The sequence below is a fragment of the Agelaius tricolor genome, unplaced genomic scaffold (assembly GCF_023055355.1).
Source record: "Agelaius tricolor isolate 1412-34295 unplaced genomic scaffold, bAgeTri1.0.p SCAF_24, whole genome shotgun sequence".
NCBI lineage: Eukaryota > Metazoa > Chordata > Aves > Passeriformes > Icteridae > Agelaius > Agelaius tricolor.
In genome coordinates, this window is record NW_027269284.1 from 2,153,677 (window position 1) to 2,170,118 (window position 16,442).

Here is a 16,442-nt window from a genome sequence, read left to right on the forward strand (position 1 = left end):
CCTAAAACTTAATGCAGTTATGACTGACAGGTAGAACAAGGTGCTGGAATGGACAGGCTTTAAATGCCTCAGGTACTTCCTGGGATAGTTGTGACTTAAATACAAACACCATTTGAAAATGCTGTGGGAAAACACGTTGTATTGATTTAGCCAGGATTGCCATCAGCTGCTCTTATTTCTGATTCAGTTTCACAGAGGAAATGCTCAGGAACCTCATTGAAATGCCTCATCTGTCCTGGAAAAGTGTTTCTGTTTCTGGACATGGCCAAGGAAAATTGAGAGAAACAGAAAAGATGTGGGAAAAGATACTTGCAGACAGATGTTGTTAGTGGAAAGGTGGGTGACATCTGTCTTGTTTTCATCCCCAGGGAGACACATACTGCTTTTAAAACCTTTTAGTTGCGTTAGAAACAGCTCAGTGAAGATCCTTATCTCAGGACACTCATCTAAGAAACAGGATGAGAACCTTATGTGCCAGATCTGAAAAGAACCAGAAAGTGGAATTGGAGGGTAATCCCCCTGTGAGAGCTGAATGCAGTTCCATGTGGAAATGAGTGTGGTGGATGTACACAGGTCTCCATCAGAAATATTTTCCTGGGGTATATATTTAAATCTTATTTAGTTGTGTACAGTTTCCATGTGAAGTTGTGTATTTCTCCTCTAAAAATGGAGTATCCATATGCTCTGATGATTTTTGCTGGTATGTGCTTATCTGATAAGAGCTTATCTGTACTGTTTGGGGTACAATCCTCAAAACTTTTCAGGCCAGAACCTTAGGGGTTTGAAGAGATATAGGATGATGTATTGCTTAGCTAGGAATTAAGCTATGAACTTATTTTTATTATTTCTAAAACATTGGTCTAGGTGGTCCTTGCTTGCAGTAGCTTTTTTGCCTTCTGTCACTCTCTCTCTGTCTGTCAAATTAGCCTATTATTTTTATTAAATATAGAATTAAATACATTTATTCTTTTCAATAGGTTCTCAAGGCAAATTCTGACCCACTGTGCTAGTGTAAATCTGAGTTAGTGGCAGGGGATGCTTCAGTCGTACACAACTGGAATCTCATTAAAAGCAAGGAGCTTTGCAGTGGTGCTCTGAGGGATAAGGGATTTTCAGGAGTCCTCCACACAGGTATATGTGCTCACTAAGTGTGTCAGGGAGAGGTACAAGAGAATAAACCTGATTCTTTCTGGAGTATCCATGAGAGGTTTCACAGCTCTCAGTCGCAGTTACTGGATGCACTTTTGCTCCTTTGAGTGTCTCAGTGTCAGGGCAGGAGTTTCACCATTTTCCTCTGCTCAGGGAGCATCCCAGTGGAGAAACCCTCTGGAGGAAGGCTGGGACTGGCTTTTCCCAGACAGCAACCAGGCTGGAGGAGGAGGAAGTTTGTGGAGTGCAGAGGTGGGCACAGAACAGCAGGAGATGCATAACCTATAGCACAGCACAGATCAGAAAATACTGACAGAGGTGGAACTGGCACATAACCAGACCTTGTGTAGCAGAAAATATTTTTTTTCTGAGTGACCAGAGATGACTTTTGGTGCAGTTCTGGATCCCATTGAAAGGAAATTTGTGGGAAAGACATTCTGTGCTGTCCCTGTGAGCTAGCAGGGCCTCCTGAAGATAAGGAGAAGCCCTTTATGTCTCCTGAAGGAACACCAAGGTCGATACCCTGGAGACCAGAGAAGGAGAGAAAGCTGGAAAATATGGACTCTGACGTGGCTCCCTGGTTGTCCACTGAGAACTTTGTTTCTCTTTTATGGCCAATGGGCACTGTATATGTGTTAGATGGGTGTCAATAACTGGAAGAACTATAAAAGCTACGTTGGTTCAATAAAATCTCTCTCTTTCACCCTTATGGAGTTGTGTATTATTGTACTGTGTCGTGCTCTATAGTGACAGAGACTGGCCTGAGACCAAGCTTAAATGAAAGAAATTTGCACCTGCAAAGAAAGAGTGCTCAGGTGGAATCAATATTTTTTATTTCTATTCTGCTGCTTCTTTATTCCACTTCAGAAAGTCTTACACTTGTTTTTACTCCCAAACTATTTTTTTCAAGTCTGCTCATGATGATTTTTATGTACTTCTTAAGATGAAATGTTCTAGTCAGTCTTGCATCCAAGTCCTGCCTTCCTAGGATCCAATAGGACAGAATAAGGTAGTGAGTGCATGAGACAGAGTAATGAAAGCCTTGGGAGGGGTGAACCTGGTCAAAAATGGGCCTAGCAGAGTCTGTTCAGAGACTCATAGAGCCTGGGAAATAAGGAACAAGACCTGATGTGGCTGCAGAACTGGATTATTTAGGGTGGAGCAGGTGGCTGGCTTGCCTGGAGATCTGTGCTGATGGACGGATACAGGCTCTGCAGGAAAGGCAAGGAGCACAGAGCACAGCCTCATCTGTGCTGATGGACGGATACAGGCTCTGCAGGAAAGGCAAGGAGCACAGAGCACAGAGCACAGCCTCACCCTCCAAGAGAAAGAGCTGCTCAGGTGTGTGGAGCTGTCCTGGACAACAGCCTCAGGATCAGAGGAGAGGCCAGGCAGGGTAACTGTGCAGGGGATTTTACAGACATGGTTGGGGGAAAAACCAGATAAAATCCATGGAACTGGAGATTCTGTCCTGCCAGTTACTGAAAGGGGAGTGTGGAGGGGTGCAAATAGCTCAGGAGGCTCCTGAAGGGAGTCAGAATTAGCCTTTTAACATGGAGTGGAATCACAAAATCATCAAGAGTGTGAAAGACCTCCAAGATTAAGTCCTTCAGAAGTCAGGTGTAGATATCTGTGTAGTAAAGACAGTTAATTCCTGGTGTCTATGAATTCATAGACTGAGGCAGTAAGAGCATTATGACACCTCCATCTGGTCATAAAGGATTCATTTTTCTTCAGAAAGTTTCCTCCCCTGAACCTTTGCATCAGATATATATCAATATTTATTACTTATGCTATATTTTGTAGATATTCATTTGCTGCTGCTTATATTTATTTAAACTGAAGTAAATAATATTTTAAGGGCTTGTAAATGTGTTAAAGACATTTGATCTGTCCTTTGGAGTAAAGTCAGTGGATCAAGATGAAGAACTAATATATCTTGCCTTCTTTTCCTGATTATTTTATCAAATATACATTATTGGTTTCTCTGGGTCTGGATTGAAGGCACTTGATATGGTAGTTCATGTTCGGACTCAAGTGTTTATTATTTTTTAGTAGAACAGTCTCACAACAATGAGTTTGGTAGCTTTTCATTAGCAAGGCACAAAATGGCTAACTATTTCTTCTTATAAGGTCTTTTAAGACTAAACTGTCCAATTAAGAACTGACACTTAGATTATTTTCCCTTTTAACCCAAACTCATGATTCCCTGGAAGCCCACAATGCAGACTTTTTTGTCCAATTACAAAACATCACCCAAACCCATGAAGAAGGAAGAAGGCAAAGAACAATTTGCTTTTACTCTAAAACTTCTATCTTGCCTCATATTTATTTCTATCTTTTAAAATCTCAAACTGTAAGTTTTCCACCTTGTGATATTACACACTTCTAACCAACTACTCAACTCCACACCCGTAATCCGGGTACTATCAATCAATTTTGGAAGCCTTCTCCACAGCCTCAGGTCAAATGCAGTGTTCTCTTGTGGGTCTGTGCCTTTAAGCACAGAAAGTTAAAAATTCTCAGCATCCAGGATTCCAACAATATGTAACTTAAGAAAAAGAATGGAAACACCAACATTCACTGCACTTTTGTGTGGTTATCCAATTGATGTTGCTTGTCTTTCTGAACCTTTAAAAATTAACTCAGTATAAACATATGACCCATGTACATGCCCACTTGAGACAGTTCAGAAGGCAGTAGCTCACTTTATTAATCTTTAAAAATCAACAAATTAAATCCAGACTAGTAAAAGAGTTATGCAGATGTTCTTGACTTGACAATGTAGTCCAGCTGATTAGTGGTGCAACCAAGGACACCAAAAGGCTTTTAAGAGCTCAGCTTTGTACTTGTTGGGGATAAAATATCAAGTCTTATCTGCTACTAATCTTTATTGTTAGAAAGAAATAATGCACTCAGGAAATGCTCATATATGACCTTTTTCTCATAATGCATTCATTCAAATACTGATATTTAAGTTATTAGCCTGAAATACCTTTAGGAAAATACCCTTGGGCTGAACAGAATAGCCCTCCCTGGGAATCTTAACATCCACATCTGCTGTACTAAATTAATGTTTCTGATGATTATCAGCCAAAGAAGCAGAATAGAGATTATTGTTTTAACCAAAAAATGGTGATTGTAGACTGCAGCAGAGTTCTTAGCCAGCTGTAGTTTACCTGTGTGCTCTGATCACATATTTTTCTTTAGTCTTGGAAAATGTAAAATAATATTCATGCTCTCTCTCCCAGTGTTTAGCAGCTATAAGCATAATTCAGGTATTTTAATAATAGTATTTAAAGCTTGAAGAAGACTATGGGTCATTACTGGTATGTTTTCCTGAAAGGAACAAAAATCATTCCCATTTCAACTTCTGCCCTTGGTGTTTGACTGCGAAACCTCACGACCATCAGCACAACACTCCTTCCCAAAAATCAGTAAAATCTGTGGTGATTCTTTTGAATGTTCATTGTTCATCTCTGCAGTCTTTGAATATATCTAATGGTTAGTGTTGGAAACTAACAACTAACTAAATGTATCCTTAGTGTTCTGTACTATAACAGAAAAGAAAGGAACAAGATAAGTCACTGTTGCTACTGTACAGAGTACTCAGATCACATCTTCGAAACATTTTGGGCTAAAAATCTGAGAGACGACGACAGCTCCTTCTTCTGCAAAAGGAAGATCTCACCATTTATGCTTGAACATCTTTGAGAAGGCTGGAGATGCAGTAATCTGCCTGAAAGCAGGATTCCATTGTCTCCCTAATATCAAAGGAAGAAAAGAGGTGGATGAGCTTTAGATACAAGATTTAGATTTAGATACAAGACTGGGAATCAGGATGTCTGAAAAGCTTTGAACAAGATCCCTGAGGAGGGTGAAACACCCCACCTGAATCTGTGAGAGACCAGAGCACAAAGGAAAACAGTGGAGCAGTGACTTGCAATCTTTATATGCACACATTTGAGAGAATTTTCAGTTTTGTGAATGTATAGTGAACATCACTGCTGATGCAGATTCAAGTCTAAGGATACTGCAGAGTTTACAGTCTTTGACTTTTTTGGGAAGGTGAATGGATCATAACTTAAAATGTCTGATAATTGTCTCCATCAGTATCCCAAGCACTAATATTCCACAATATTCTATTGAGAATGGGACAAAGTTCTCATCCACTTCTGCTCAAGATATTTTGTATTGCAGCTGTTGTACTTGCAGAACCAGCAATATCATTCATCCACAATACAGTTTGTCTTCCTGACTACAAAAATACTGATATTTATCCTGCATTTTCATTTGTTTCCAAATTAGAGGGGATGGCAATCAACTGTTATCACACCATAAGATATATATAAAAGTAAGATCCATAGGTGTGCATTACTTTGTGATGTATTCCACTTTCACAAAGTGGTATTTGAACATGCCAAAACTTAAATGCTGCCCAAATTAGGATAGCTATGCCACATCCTTAGAGGTTTCAGCAGAATATCACTGCTTAATCTAAATAAAAGTGCCAGAACTAATGTTGTTATTCTTATGAAATATGAGGAAACTGTAAGCCAGGAGACTTACAGTAAAACCTGACAATTCTCTGACTCCTCTAGATGAAGTAAAAAAAAATCTTTATGGATGATGATTAAATGAAAGAAGTGCCTTTGGATTCAAAACAGTGTAATGTTATGTTGGTCATTAAAGTGAACTGCTGTTTTCCTTTCATTTTTATGACAGAATTGAAAAGCACTTGAAAACCACTGATCTTACAGGATGAAAGAGTATAGTATGATCCTTTGCAAGGAGCAATTTGCAGAAGTGAGTACTGAGTTCATGGACGTACAGGGAATGGGATTTATTCCATCTGATTTTAGACATCCACAATGAGGTGTGTATGAGTAAGGGAGTTACTTCTACAGCCAATGGAGAGAAACAGACTCTTCCTGGAAAGAGTTCCTGTGTGTTATTCTCTTCAAGAAAATATTCCCTCTGTTAGGGAATTCAGAGAAAGTGCCTGCTGTGCAGACAGGCACTCAAAGGCAGCCTCTGATGTGGGGCTTATTCTGATCTGGCAGGCTGACAGAACACAATCATAGACAGATTTAAGGAAAAAGGACTTTTCAGTGAAGGACTGACAAAGTTAAATCAATTTCCTCAGGGTCTTATCCAGTCAGATTCTGAAAATCTTCAAGGACAGCGGTTCCACAACCCCTTGGGTTGATTTAATCCTTAACCACCGTCACACCAAAGGATTTTTTCCATTATGTCCAACCAGAATTTCCCTTTTTATAACTCTTCTAGTGCCTGACCCTTTAGGTTCTAGTCTCTCCTCAGCACAGCCTTCATCATATTTGTCTTGTGCTGCTTTCAGCACAGAATGTCTGTCATCAACAAGGGCCTCATTCCAAGAGATATCCAAGGTTCTTGTTTGGTGCCATCCATCAGGATACATTTCCTTCATCTTTTCTCACTTTTTCCTGTTTTCACCACTGGGAACTGTGAAGTTCATCCCTCTTTGTGTATGGTTTTCCAAGTGGATATCCAGCTATGTGAGGACAAGGTTTGATGTGCCAAATTTTCCAGGGCATCTGGTTATTCTGCATTCCAACACAGTACAGCCCATTCCAGTAGAATATTAATTCACTTTTTTGTTCCATTCATGTGTGTTGGAGATGTTCTAACCAGTATCAGTTGATGAGCAGATCAGATTACAAGAAAGGTGTGCATTCATACACCTTGGATGTGAATTTTCCTTCTGTGTGTAGAACAAAAATTCTATGAATTCTTCCTTCTCTGTATATCCCTTTTCAAGGTTGTTACTCCATAGAACTGATTATTTGGTACTCCTGGTTTATTAGTAAAAAATTGTTGATCTTATGGACAGACCTCAAATTCACTGAGAGTTGTGCTCAGATCTGTGACTAAATCCTTGATTTCTTGTTGCATTAGTTGGCCTTTACCTTGATCACTCCAGATAAATTTTCACCTCATTATCCAGGACAGTGGCATTTCTCTGATGGCATTAATGAAAATGTGCTTGTATTGCCTAGAGTGGCTGAAGTAGCTGTTTAATTTTTTATTTAAAAGCCTTGTATCATTAATCTTAATTTTCTGCTGGTAGATTGGTAGATTGAAACTTTCTGTGTTGTGAAACTATGCTATTATTCCCATGGCCAGAAACACAAAAAAAATCACTTAGGAAGCCCGACATTGGCATTGAAGATTTAGAAATTTTATCACATCCTGGAGTTTTACAGAACCTGGGCAAATATAATTGACAGTAAGACTGAAGATTATTCAAATAGATGGGTGTTTGTCCTAGTGTCTGGAAGACTTGTGAAGATCAAATGTCTCTGTTATATATACTCCATTTTCTGGAAGTATGTGGTTGCTCTTTGACTCCCTCTGTATTTCCCCCTATGTTTTTCTAACCTTTATTATTCTGAACTAGTGATCTTAATTAAAGAAAATGAAATAACTGTCACACACTTGATTATAATTCAGTTGTGGTGACTTGGCCCTTAAAATCAGATGGTACTAAGAGTTTAGAAATGACATTTCCTGTTCAAGATGAGCACCAGCTGTATAGCTTGGACATGGATTTCAAGCCACAAAGATGTTCAAGTCTGTGGGTTTAGTTTTCTTGTCTATCATCACTCTATATTTAGAGATGTATTTTAGAGATGACTCTCTAAAGCATGTTTTCTCTTTTGTAAATTGCATCCTATTTCTGTCCCCCCTGCACCCCCCTCATTCTGTACAATTAACTGTATTTTAATCTGGCTGTGAGATGCATTTTGTTCTGAACAGGGACCATCATTTATTACAGATATTTTCTGCAGTGTCTGTAAATTAGATAATTATTCTCACCAAGCTTTCCAAAAGGAGTCAAGTCAGTTTCTGCTCAGCAGTCTGAATGCATTTTGAGTAATTCAGCACTGTCCAAACAATTACCTCTCTTTAGAGTTCTGAGGAGGTAGAACAATAGCTAAAAGAAACTGTCAACTTCTTTTCCCAGAAAAGCAATTCCTAAAGATGCAGTCTAAATCTTACATGGTTTTCCTGATGAGTCTTACAAGATAAGTAGGCTTCAGGTCCAACACTGAAAAGGGAGATTGGTAATCCAGTCTCCCAACTCCCTGAAAAACTTTGGAGTTTTGTATGGATACCTGGCACTCCTAAACTCTTGGTAATCAGAACAGTAATTTCTGGATTTTGAACAGAATTGTTGCTAGAAATCCCACACTCTGAATAAGCAGACACCATTCAGAACCAGCAGTTATTTCTAAGTTTGGTGTTAAACTTCAGAGCAGGGTCAATCATCTGTTTCCTGTTTTCTCTTTTTCTATCAGCATCTCCATGCATAATTGTACCTAATTTTCTTTCTAACTGAATCCCTTGTAAAAATTCACCCATCCCATTCCTTTTTTTTTTTTTTTCCCCTGTCAGGAAAGATTTCCTGTGTGCTTTTCATTTGCTCCATTTTTCTTTCTCTTTCTAATGGGCAGTATTACCATTTCAGTAATTTCAGTGTAGAATAGGGACTCTCAGTTTAACCAGGACTTAAGATTTCATTTTTATTGCTTGTGGTCACAAAAGGTTTAGCACAGGAAAGAATTCCATGCCTTTATAACATCTCACTGAATTAAAAATATCAGAGTCTGCTATGACACAGACATGGTTGTGTGGAAAATAGAACTGCATTCTGGAAGTATCCATTAATTTCCATTAACTCTTCCTTCCCTTCCAGGATGTCTTTACCATGTTTGTCTCAGTTGGGAAAAGATGCCTTGGAAAGAAGTCTGACCTTGTCATTATTCATTAAAGACATGTTCAACAAGAGGGTGCCTCAGAAATTCATACCAAAATTTCTGATTGACCAGCATTTTCAAGTTTTTGAAAAATCAAAGCAATAGAAGTTTTTGACTCTGCCACTTCAGACTTCAGGAAACAACTCCAGTGCTGTAAAAGAATAGGTATAGTCTAGCAAACTTACATTTCTGAAATCATCTATGAAAAATTATTTTGGTGGAGGGGCCAAGCCAGTAAGGTTGCTATGTTCCAAACCAACAGAGATGTCTGTTCTTGAAAGAAAATAAAACTCAACTCTTCTCTTACCTTGCTATTACACAGTTCAGAGCTGGTAGATGAAGGCAAACAAGTAATCACCTCTGATGATAAAGACATAATTCCAAGCTTATGCATAGTAATGTTAACCTTATTTTTCTGCAAACATTAAAAAGAATATACCAGAATAATGCATAAACACCACATTCACAAGATGCTTTCAGTCACATCTGTAGTAAAAAGCTGTCAGGCACAACATGTAGGTGTAATATTTTTACTGGTTTTCTGAACTATGACTGGATTGGACAGGTCTGCTTTGAATATGAGAATAAAGTGTATTATGAAGATTTAAATTTGATCCAAGTTAATCAAGAGGGTTATAAATCAGAGGGCTTTTCAAGAAATGTACTTAGCTTACATGAACCCCTATGCTGCCCTGCTGGAAGAAGAGGAGGTAACATGAAACCTAATTTGACTAATTTGGGGCAGCAGAGCTTGGGTAATCTCTCAATTTACTCATGGTACTATTATCCCTAAAGGCATAACACTTTGATGTTCCTTGCCATGAGTCCTCATGTCAGAACTGAGTGGATGGTCTAAATAGGGGCTGATTTATTGCTGAAAGTTGATAGGAATCCACTAAAAATTTCACATGAGCTTTTGAGTTGTCAAACAAGTGTTAGTCCGTGCTTCTTGTGCAGGAACTTCCTTCCCACCAGGGCAGAACAGTCTCTGGGGTCCCTTGATGGTCCAGTTACAAAGACCTTTCCTGGCCTTGGTCTTTTGAGAAAATCAGAGAAAGTAACAAACCTTGACAACCCTTCATCTTTCTGCCAAATTATTCTCCCTCTCATATGAAATGCCATCTATTGTTTGCTACTTCACAGGTGATTCAAACTAACATGATTGCATGGAAGGCTTTGCAAAGCCTTTTTTTAGCCTGTAAGGATGTGAGGCTATTTATGAGTCAAAGCAGGCTACATTTACTTGTCAGTGAGCCTGTGATTTATTTGGCAGGATTACTGGATTTTACTGATTTATCTGTTTATTTTGTTGCTGTCATACAGTGCCCTTTAGTTAGTGATGGACTAATACATTCAGTTTTGTTTGCTTGCTTCTTCCTCATTAGTAAACAGCTCCAGACACTCTTAATTTGCTTAAGCCATATGCTTTCCAGAGGCTTTGGCCATTCATCTGTGATGAGAGTTGTGATGCAGAGTGTGCTGTCCACAGCTTACCTTGTGCTGTCCCAGGTGGATCAGGTGTTAACAGAGACATTTTCCCTTTTCCTCCTTATTTCACAAACAGCACCATCAATTTCTGTGTGTACATTCCTGCTGCAAGTCTACCAACAGCTGAAGCAGAAGCTGCTTGCCAGCCATGTGGGAGTGAGGAAGCTTGTGAGTTATTTTAACTCTTTATTGGTCACCTTGAATTTTATGACAGCAGGTTTTTTGTGTGTGTGTTTTTAAAGCAAAGAAACAAAACCCCCAGCTCTTCCAAAATAAAATGCACTGAAAATAGCAAGCTACAGAGCTTTCTGGAACAGCCTGGTGGATTTAGTAAGAGTATTACAATAAACTTTTACAGATCTGTACATAAATTATAGACATGAAAATACCAAGTTCCACAGATATAATTGTAAAAAAACCCTAGAGAATTTGAATGAAAATCAGAGTCTTTTAAAAATTGCTTTTTTAACCATCCTATAAATTGTTAAAATGAGAATATTGTTCCCTGTTAAACTCTTTAAGGAGGCTCTGAGAGTTTCTAAAGTTCTAATCATATTTCAAGAGGTGACTCCAACTCTGCAGTCCTCCTCACATGATTGGATTCATTGACAGCAATGGATTTGTTCCAAAAATGCAAATCCTATGCTTTTCATCATGGGACATTTTAGGAAAGTTGTCTAATATAAATTATTGTCTTACTTCAGAGTGCAAACCATTCCTAGTGCAGATTCTTATATTCCTAGGGCAGAATCTACAGGTGGGTTTGGTGGATGGCTGCCATGGTAGCCTGCCCATCTGAGTTTGTGTCAGGAATTACCAACACAACCTTAGAGCTGACCAAATTCCTTCACCAAGGGAACAAAGAAGAGTCCCAGGAGGAATTATGCCACTCTGGGAACACCTCCATACATCCCTTTATTCTTTGAATTGCTGGTTGTATTTATAGTTGTAGATCACCTGTGCAGGTACAAATGATTGTTGGACTAGGACTCTGTAACACCCACATTCTCTGACAAAATCCCTTCTCCCAGGATTTCTCTCCTGGGAAGCTGAGAAGCCTCAGAGCAAAGGAAAACAATTCTTATCTCATTTGCTTCTCCTGTGTTGTGCTCATGTGGAATGTGTTTGGAGATTGTTCACCCACAGGTGATTGTTCCATTGGATTCTGCTGGGAGTTGCTTTCACTCTTTGGCCAATCAGGGCCAAGCTGTGTCAGGACTCTGGAAAGAGTCAGGAGTTTTCATTATTATCTTTTTAGCCTTCTGTAAGTATCCTTTCTGTATTATTTAGTATAGTTTACCATAGTATTCTTTACTATAATATAGTGTAATAAATTAGCCTTCTGAGAACATGGAGTCAGATTCATCATTCCTTCCTGCCACAGGGATCCCTGCAAATACAATAGGCTCCCTCTCTGAGAGGTAAAGGCAGGCACAGCCATAATTACTCCTGTTCATCATGATGGGATAAAAAGACTGGAGGGTGCTGGCAATCCAGGATCTACAATAAAAGCATGAACTGCACAAAAAGAAAAAGAGATTGTGCTTTGTTCAGTACTAAGTCCCAGCCTATGGCCCTTCCTACTACTGACTGTACAGTGAAGTTCACTGCTGCCATTTTACTTTAGGGGTCTTAATGAATAATTAAATTAAGACCTTTAATGTGATTTTCATTTTGATCTGTGCTTAATTTTGAATCTGAGTGATAAACAGTGGTGATCTCATTTGCTCAACCAGTGACAAGCACCTCAAATGCAATTCCTGAGACCAAAGTCTTCACACCTTCTTGTTCAGGAAGATGTTTTTTATTCACCCTCAAAATCAGACCTAAGCCCTTTTGTGCTTCAGGACTGTGTTGCAGTTGGTTTCACTTCTTTTGGAGAGAAGCTTATCACAGAGACAGGACTTGTGTTTTGCTTCCAGTCAGATGACTGTGCTGTAACACAATACACTGCACACGAGATTTTAAAGCACTTCCACACCAAGCCTGTCTCTGCCTTCTTTTTAGTGCCTGTCAAAATAGTACTCCTGCAAGCCTTCTGTTTTACAGAGGGTGAAAAAAAAACCCCTAGAACAGCAGAAACCGGCAATCTCTGTATTCCAGCAAAAAGAAGAGAAATTGCTTTGAGATTGCAATGTAATTTCAGGCTCTGAAAATGAAATTGGCTTCATGGAGGAAGAAAGGGAGGGGGAAAAATGGAAAAGAAAAAGAACTGCTACCGAAACATTTCCTCTCTGTCTCTTTTGGCTTTAATTGCTTCTCTGTCTTCTGGCCTGATTGCTTTTAATGTGAAGTATATATTTAATGTTGAAATAGTGAAAACATAAGTTGTTTTCCTGAAATCAGTTGCATTTCAAAGGGAGATGTCATTTCTCCTCCCCCTTATCTTCACGTTTCTGTATATGCTTTTGAACTACAGGATAAATCAGAGGGAAGAAATTATACACTAGGGAGAGATTCACCTTAATGGTGATTCTAAAGGTGGGAACAGCTGTTTGTTAAACAAAAGTATTTTGAAAGATTACCAAAGAATGGACACACTTTGAAAAGCAATCAAGTTGTTTTTCTGGCCACTATTACTGATCCCGGCCATTGTTTTAGGCTGTCCCAGGTGTGAAGGAAAACATTAATTTAACACACTTAGTCAAACAGATCCCATTTTTTAATTTATATATTTTTTCATTTAGGTCTTTATTATCAAGGGATACATAAAATGATGGAGGAATTTCACAATTCCTAGGAAGGGTCAATTGAAATGGCATTGTTCCTGGCTATGGGGTCAAACATCCATCACTGATACTGAGAAGAAAATGAACTCTGTTCCTCCCCAAGGGGCTTGATGTTCTTTAAAAGGTCCCTCCCAACCCAAACTATTCCATCATGCTTTAAATATATTTTACTTTATTTACATAATTAGTAATGCATTCTTTACATTATCAATTATTATATTATTTATTATTTTAATCCACAAGTTTCACCTGTCTTTGATTCTGTTCCCCATCCCACTATGCCAGGGGATTGAGGAAATGAGCAAGGGCTTGTGTAGTACTTAGCTGCCAGCTGGGGTCAAACAACATCAGACTGTCAAACTGGCATTAATAAAATCACTTCAGTTAAAGAGAAAAAACGAAAGCCTCAGTTTTTAAAAGCAGTGAAAGAATTTTAAGAATCTTTCTATGACATTCACATTCTCTTAACAGGATTCCTTCACCCAGGATTTTTCTCCTGGGAAGCTGAGAAGCCTCAGAGAAAAAGGAAAACAATTCTTATCTCATTTGCTTTTCCTGTGTTGTGCTCATGTGGAATGTGTTTGGAGATTGTTCACCCACAGGTGATTGTTCCATTGGATTCTGCTGGGAATTGTTTTCACTCTTTGGCCAATCAGGGCCAAGCTGTGTCAGGACTCTGGAGAGAGTCAGGAGTTTTCATTATTAACTTTTTAGTCTTCTGTAAGTATCCTTTCTGTATTCTTTAGTATAATTTAGTATAACATTCTTTAATACAATATAGTATCATAAAGTAATAAATTAGCCTTCTGAGAACATGGAGTCAGATTCAAGATTCCTCCCTGCCACAGGGGTCCTCCCAAAATACAATATATTTCTCTGTTTTTCATGATCTTATCAGTAAAAATATTGTGAATTCTGGTTGTTAAGGAGGAAGTCCCCCATTATCAAAAGTGAGAAAGGAAGACATGTTAGCAGTACTGAAATGCACAGAAGGGTTACTGCACACCAGAAACTGCCTCTTCTCCATGACCATATATCAGCTGAAAAACAAGAGGCTTAAAATTCTGTCTGGGGAGGTTTATGTGGAACTGGAGAGAAACTTTCCTAGTGGCTCATGGTGAGGACCATGAAATAGTTAATAGATTACCTGAAAGAAGTACCTAATTTCCATCACTCTAAACATTGAAGGCCAGGGAAGATAAATATTAATCAGAAATGGCAACTCTTTGATTGACTGGGGTTTGAGTCAAAGGCATAATGACTTGATGCTGCTTTCATCCTTTTTTTTTTTTCACTTTTATTGTCTAATAATCCATAAATGACCATGGATTAAATCAGTTAATTAATTTTTCTTGGGCCTAGTAAACCCCCTTATAAACAGGGGTGCCCTTTGAGAAAAAAAAAAAAAAAATTAAGCAATGAAAAGAATTTTTAAATTAAAAAATGAACCTGAAACTTAAGGAGATTAGACAAAACAATCACTCAAAGTTCTCACTTCTCCCCCTTGACACTGGAAAGATCCCTTATTGTTAGACATTGATGCTGTCAAAGTCTAAACTCAACTGAAATGCATCTCCTCCCCTGCCTAAATCCCCAAGGCCTGACTTCAATAAACAGGCTCAGTCTATCTAACACAAATCAGAAATGCAAAGCTCTTCCCAATATGAAATGCTAGACATTTTCTTTTCAAATAACATAACTTGATTAGTGTGGCCATCTGTAAAAATGAATAGAAGACTTGGTTGAATTCTCACCTTTTCCTGGAAGAGGTCCAAACACAGATCAATCTTTTCTCAGAAGAGAGCTCACCAGAAAGCAGAGTAAATTACCTCCATAGGAAAAAAAAAAAAAAAATCAATGTTTATGAAGTCTGTACATTTCAGCAATGAAGTCTGAATCCTTTTTTTTTTTCCTAATGGATGGAAGAGAAAATTTCAGGATGTCAGTCTTGAAAGGACAGAGGTAATTGCTGGCAGCCCTGATTTTCACACACAAATTCTGGAAGGGAACGTGTCCTTCTTGCTGACAACTTTAAGTTGTTCCTCACTTAAGAAGAGGCGTTTTTCAAGCTATCCTTTGGCACACGTTGCAGAAAGCCCAGCTGCCTAGGGTCAGCATTCTCTATTCCATCCATGGATAAGTTTCAGGCACATAAATATTTAATGAGATTTTTGAGATGTCTGAAAATCCTGCCTTATGTCTTTTAAGGTAGAAAACCCACAACAAAATGCAAGTTAAAAAAAAAATAAAATTGGAGTTTCTCTAAACTTCCTGAAACAACACTAACAACCTGTTGTCTTGCTCTACTGTTTGCTTTTAATGGTGCTACATCTGGGTATAATTTTGGGGGCTGTATTTTCTCTAATTAGTTCATAACATGCATTCATAACAGTTTTTTGTGATTATAACTTGACTTTACTATCTTTATAGCACCCTGTGTCACTTGGCAAAAAAGAGGCTTATAAATACAGCTGAATGCATTGACATGCTTTTTTAATTTTCCATTTTCCTCTTATAAATGCAGTATTAAAATATGGCAAACAGTGAATTCTAAGGAGAATGGAAGGTGCATCTATTTAATTAGCTTCCCAGAAAGAGAGAAATCTTCCTGATATTTGGTTATTTTTGGTTTTTATCGAATCTAGAAAATTCAGAAGAAGTTTATCAGTGTTTGTAGCCATATTTACACACATACAATGCTCTTTAAAACCACATAAACACTTTTCTCTTTAAGGCCTCAAAGATATGCAGCAATAGTTAAATGGCATCTGGTCAGATTTCATTGTCACTAATAAGGATTAGTTTATTGAGAGAATGCAACAAGATAAACCAACCTCCTCTATGTTCATAAACTGTTTTGGGTGTGATTTTGACATCACATTGCACACAGCTCAAGCTAGGCTGTTATCTGTACCCGAGCTAATTAATTTGAGGTCTTGCCTTGAATTCACCACTGTAACCCCATTCCAGGAAACAGCATTTGGTTTGTGCCTGCAGGTATAAGGAATTATCATGTTTCTTGACATTATTAACGATCTGTAATTTAATTACTTCAATTTATATCAGAAAGCAAACCACAATGCAGTTTGTGAACCCTAAGGTTTAATCAGTGGGAGCTGATCTAAGTGAACATAGTTTTTACTTTCATCTTTTTACTCAACCTGATCCAAGCTGTTTTCCTGACCTAATCTTGGACCTTCCATGAAATCACACTGAGAAGCTGGGGTGCTGCAGCCATGAGCCAGATTTGTCATTCAGTTGAGTTTTGCTTTGCATT